We start from the raw sequence: 6,443 nt of genomic DNA, 5'->3' as shown, positions 1-6,443 counted from the left end.
TGCGTACCGGTGAGCATGTACACTATTGCCAAACTGAGAAAGGCGGTGTTGATTAACTTCTGCAAGATAAAGCTTTCGGGATAAAACCACTCGTATGGTATTCCCAGTGGTAAAATGGTGGTGGTTCTTAAATCTTGCACCAATGGGTATCCGAGGTGTATGCAAAAAAGTGATAACTTTGCATTTGTTTCCAACAAATCGAGTACATTTCCTCGATTAACTGGCACCTGCCTGTATATCATCTATATGAAAATCCTTCCTTTAGGAAAATCGAAGCTGATTTTGGGGGTTTAATCCTTAATGCCTTCTCTCTGCCTCTGTTAACCAAATCCCACAAAATCTCTTTAATATGTGGTAATAGTGATTTTTTCCATTAATTGCTACTCAGAAAAATGTATCCGATTTAAAGGCTATTTTCACAATGGGAACAATATATGGGTAATTTCTGAAACAAGAAAGAGTGTGAAATGCTAGAGGAGCAGAAAGCCCCATATGGCTGGGAAAGTGAAAAGGAGGTTCATTGGCTTGACCGTTCTTGTTTTTTGGGGAACTCTTGGATTGTTTTAGGCAGGGATGTGCATAATATGACGTCATTAACCTTAAACATTACTCTGATTGCTTAGTGGATCATAGATCCTAGGTTGTCATAGATCCTGAAGTCTGATCTCCAGATCCGCAGCCTTAGCATTACCTGATAATTTATTAAGTGAAAATTTCACGAGTGCATGGGTGGCTCAATCAGTTAGGATGCCTTCAGTTCAGAGCATCCTGGGGTCAGCAGAGAGCCTGCTTCTCCCTCTCCCTCTGCTGCTCCCCCTGCTTGTGCTCTCAAATACTTTTTTAAAAAAGTGAAAATTTCAGTCCTCAGTAATGTGATCTGCTGGGTGATTCTGATGAATGCTGAAATGTGAGAGCCACTAAGAAGTCTAGACATTTTAGATTTGAATACAGCGATAATAATGGTGATAGTTAGATATGTTGAATTAGGATTATATTTTGCAGGTAAAATTAACAGGTTTTGCTGAGGAATAAGATTAAAAGCAAAACCCACAACTTTTTGTTTGAAAAACTGGTGCTGTGATCTTTGTTTTTGTTTTTTAAGATTTGTTTATTAGAGAGTTGGGGTGGGAGGAAAATAGTAAGGGAGAGAATCTCAAGCACACTGCTGAGCCGGGAGCCTGAGGCAGGGCTGATCCCAAGACTCAGATTCTGAGCTGAAATGGAGTCAGCCACTTAACGTACTGAGCCATCCAGGTGCCCTTGAACAATTGGTGCTGTTAATCAGGATGTAGTACTGGGAGGAGGTATGGGGTTGGGGCATTGAAGAGTGATCCAGAATTCTGATTTAAATTTGAAAAGCTTTTTGATATTCAGGTGGACATATGGAGTTGGCAATTTGAGAGCTGGCATGTAGAGCTCAGTGAAAAGAACACACACACACACACACACACACACACAGCAGTGGGGATGAAGGCTTACCCTTAAAGTAACAGACAATTTATCCTTATGTTTCCTTCAAGACTTTATTTCTTCTTATGTGTTTGGCATGAGGTACAGCTGATAGTCCTATAATATATATTACTGACTGTAGCATTTACTTTTCTCCTTCTGTTTTTCTAATAGTATCCTGATTTTGATTAAGGAATCCACTTAATCCTTTATGTGTCTCTCAAACTTGTCCATTGTAATCACCTGGAGAACTTTAAAAACTACTCATACTTGGATGCCACCTCCAGAAATTCTGATGTAAGTGTTTTGGGGAGCAGTCTGCACTTTTGAAAAAGCCCTACAGGTAATTCTGACGGGCAGGCAAATTTGAGAACCACTGTCACATGTGCTTCCCAGAAAACGGATCTTACAGGGTTGTTCTGATTGATTTAAATGTAATCCCAAACCCCTTTGCGCATTGATTAGTTCAGGAATCTGGACCAATCTAATTAGCATACACATTTTAGAAATTGAAGTAACTAAGTAAGGAAATATAGAGTGCTTTTATCTTTTGGGAAAGAAGTTTCTTTGCTTTGAAGAACCAGGAAAGATGGTGTTCTCTGGGTGTGAAGGCAAAGAATAATTACAGAGGAAGGTACATGTTAGGGGAGAATCAGAAAACTGAACCACTGATGGGAGTCATCCAACTGCAAAGCCCTGCTGAACTGCCAGACATCCAGTTAAGGCCATTTGTCTGACATACTTTAATTTAAACTAGTTTGATTCTTCAATATTTGAGAAACAATTTCCCAACATAAAAGATGATAGACCTTTTGTCCTGAAAGATCTCAAAGAGGTCAAATAAGGTAGATAAAAAAAAATAGAGGTACTCCAAGTAGACATTTGGACTGTCTTCAAGTGTTAAAATCAATATTTCACCAGGACCAGAGATTAATATTACTATCAAGAAGGAATGTCTGGGGATTTAAGGAAATCTGAGATTTCGTTTAAAAATTTAAATGGGGCACCTGGGTGGCTCAGTTGGTTAGGCATCTGCTTTCAGCTGGGGCCATGATCCTGGGATCCTGGGATGGAGCCCCACATGGGGCTCCCTGCTCAGAGGAGAGCCTACTCCTCCATCTCCCTCTGCTTGCTGCACCCTCTGCTTGTGCTGTGTCAAATCTTTTTAAAAATTAAAAAAAAAAAAAAGAAACTAATGTAATTCTATTGCTAAAATTTTAGTATTTGTATATGTTTCTTAGGCTGCCATAACAAAGTACCAGAAATTGAGTGGCTTAAGACAACAGAGCTTTATTATACCATACTTCCAGAGGCTAGAAATCTGAAGTCAGTGTGCTGCCAGGGCCCTGTCCCTCTGAAGGCTCTCAAGGAGAATCCTTCCTTATTTTTCAGCTTCTGGTAGCTCCAGCCATTTTTTGGCATGTGACAGCATGACTCTGACTTCTGGCTCAGTTTTCTTCCTGTGTGTTTCTTGTCATTGTCATAAAGACACTAGTCACCTGGGATTAGGGCCCACCCTAATGACCTCATTTTAAATTGATTAGAGGCATACCTCATTTTATTATGCTTTGGAGATATTGCTTTTTTTTTTATATAATTGAAGGCTTGCAGCAGCGCTAACTGGAACGAGTCCATTGGCACCATTTTTCTGATACCATTTGCTCACTTAGTGTCTCGGTCACATTTCGGTCAGTCTCACAATATTTCAAACTTTTCATTATTATAAAAAGTTTGTTATGGTGATGTGTGATCAGTGATTACAGCTTGCTGAAAACTCAGATGATTGTTAGCAATAAAATGTTTTGTAAGTAAGGTATACATATTGGAGTTGACATAATGCTATTGCACACTTAATAAAATATAAACATAACTTTTATATGCACTGGGTAACCAAAAATTTCATTTGACTTGATTTACTTACAGTGGTCTGGAACCTAACCCACAGGATCTCAGAGGTATGTCTGTACATCTCTGCAAAGACCCTATTTCCAAATAAGGCTACATTCTAAGTCACTTGGGAGTGAGATTTCAACATATCTATTTATTTTCTTTTTAAATTTTTTTAAAGACTTTATTTATTCATGAGAGAAGAGAGACAGGAAGAGACACAGGCAGAAGGAGAAGCAGGCTCTGTGCAGGGAGCCCGATGTGGGACTCGATCCCCGGGACCCCAGGAGCACACCCTGGGCTGAAGGCAGGCACTTAGCTGCTGAGCTATCCAGGCGTCCCTAACATATCTTTTTAGAGGACAAAATTCAACCCGTAATAGTAGTCAACAGCTGTGATATGCTGAATATTGCCTCCAAATATGTCCACATCTAAATCCCTAGAATCTGGGAACATTACCTTATATGGCAAAGGGGACTTTACTAATATAATTTTGAAATAGGAAGATTATCCTCAATTATTTGGATGAGCCCCAAATGTAATCACCAGGGCCCTTATCAGAGTAAAACAGAAAGGTCAAGAGAGGAAAAAGGTGATGAAAGAAGAGAGAGATTTGAAGATGATATGATGCTTTGAAGAGAAAAGAAGGGACTGTGAGCAGAGAAAGGCCCTCTAGAAACTGGAAAATGCAAATGGATTCTTCCCCTTGAGCCTCTGGAGAACAGTCTTGGTTTCCACTTGATGAAACTGATTTTACACTTCTGATCTCCAGAACTGGAAGAGAATACATGTGTTTTAAGCCACAAAGCTTGTAAGAGTTGACCCTTGAACAACACATTTGAACTGCACAAGTTCACTTGTACACTTTTTTTTTATAAATACAGCACAGGACTCTGTTTTTTCTTAACAAAAAATATGATGTATGATGTAAGTATGATTTTAACATTTTCTTTAGCCTACTTTATTGTAAGAAAATAGTATATAATACATATAGCATAAAAACTATGTGTTAATGATTGATATTATCAGAAAGGCTTCCTTCCAGTCAATAGTAGGCTATTAGTAGTTTGGGTGGAATAAAAATTCATATGCAAATTTTAGACTGCTCAGGTGTCAGTGCCCCCAATCCATTGTTGTTCAATGGTCAACTGCAAAGACTTTCCAATTAGGCCATAGGAAACTAACAGCTATATATAGGATATTTTTTGATAATTGGAGAAATTTGAGTATGGATTGCATATACTTAATATTATTAAGTCAGTATTAAATTTGTTGAGTGTAATGATGGTATGTAATTATATAGGAGAATGTCTTTAAGGGAGATGTGCTAAAGTATTTAGGGAAAAGTGTCATGATGTTTGTAACTTAAATTGTTCAGAAAATGTGTAAGTGCATGAAAAGTCATAAGGCAATTGCAGCAAATAGTAACAACTGGTGAATCTAGGTGAAGATATGGTTGAAGATCTTTTTTTTTCAACTTTTCTGCAGGTTTGAACTTCCCCTCCTTGAGAAATTTTTTAATTGTAATTAAAGACTACTACAGAGTAGTGTCTTTACTACTAGTATAGAAGTAAAAGTGTCTAGCTTCTATCGACATCATCCATTTTATTTTTGCAATAAATTAAATCTGTTAACTGATGCAATTTCAACATGAACATATAAGATTTCTCACCTCATTAAAGGGCTTCTGTTTGAGAGTAATCGTCCATATATTACCTAGAACTCTGAATGTTATTTCTTGCTCATCATACTTGCTCTACTCATTAAAGATAATAGGGACTTACGTGATTGCACTAGTCCAAGGATACTCAAATCACATTGGCTTTGACATTTGGTTATTCTGTCTTCTAAAATCTAAGGTTAAAACTGAAGTTGGATAGGGGATTTTAGTCAAATACTGCGACTAAAGTCATTTTCAGGGAGAAAATGTATCTTGACATGTTACAGTGATTCAAAGTGTTTTCAGAAAGAGATAGATCTGCAAAAGAGCAAGAATCAGACTTTCTGCACCAAACTCCTTTCTCTTCCCTGAATTCCAGATTATCATATTTCATACTTCTGTTTGGGAATTTGTTCTTTCCTATCTGATTCCTACTTGATTTTTGCACTCGGATAGCAACCAGGAATCTCACAATTCTGTCCAAAACAGTACTCTTGGATTTCTCCCTCCAAATCTATTCATCACTCATGTCAGTAAATAGAAGCTCTAAGTGCTCTATCCAAAAACCTGCATTAATCCTCTATTCTGTCATAACCTACATTTAGTTAATCAGTTTCAGTTAAAATATCTTCACTACTTCCCAGATCTCCACTGAAACCATCTATCTCTCACCTGCTACTGTTCCCTGCTTCTACTCTTGCTCTCCTATAGTCTATTTTTTAACATAGCATCCTGGGGGAGCTTTAATAACAAGTCAAATAATGTCATTACTCTGATCAAACCCTCCAAGGGCACTCCAACTCATTTAGAATAAAACAAAATCTTTGCAATGGCCTATGAGACCTCTCCATGGCCTGTATGATCTGAACCTCAACTAACTCCCTGATCTTTTATCCCTGCAGATATTTCCTTTGCTCACTAGTATGTGCTTCAGCCATACTAGTATTGCTTATTCCTTGAACTCACCAAACTTGTGTCTGCCTCAGGGTCTTTGTAAACAATACCAGTTCTTAGAATACTCTTTTCCAAACAGGCTATGGCTCACCATCTTATTCAGGCCTCTGTTCAAATATTAACTGATCAGACCTATTATGCATGCTGTATTCTATATGTTGTACATCATAGAACATATCATTCCCTGAATATTATACTATTACACACTTCTTTCATTTGCTTGTTTTCAGCCTCCACCAACTAAAATGTAGCTTTATGTGGATAGGGACTTTTTCTTGTTTACTACTGCATCCCCAGCATGTTTTACTTATCTCAGGGTGCAAAATGTTCCCCCCCCCCTCCTTTATTGCAGGAAATGGTGTGTACACTCACAGTGGAGCCTGAACAGATGTCCGTTTTGCTTTTGGACCTGTGAGTGTAAATTCTGGTGGTAAAGGGAACTATTATTGATGGGTAATATAGTTATACTGAGTTCCCTCCACCTTTAAGAATT

The 6,443-nt window shown here is 38.0% G+C and overlaps 1 protein-coding gene across 1 annotated transcript in view; it reads right to left on the bottom strand.

Annotated features, from left to right (window-relative positions):
* LOC119877179 (histone H3-like) overlaps positions 1 to 6,443 on the bottom strand; it is a 53,745-nt gene that overhangs the window by 27,287 nt on the left and 20,015 nt on the right. The window lies entirely within an intron of this gene.

This window comes from Canis lupus, chromosome 17 (genome assembly GCF_011100685.1).
Source record: "Canis lupus familiaris isolate Mischka breed German Shepherd chromosome 17, alternate assembly UU_Cfam_GSD_1.0, whole genome shotgun sequence".
NCBI lineage: Eukaryota > Metazoa > Chordata > Mammalia > Carnivora > Canidae > Canis > Canis lupus.
This window is presented reverse-complemented; position numbering and strand designations above follow the sequence as displayed.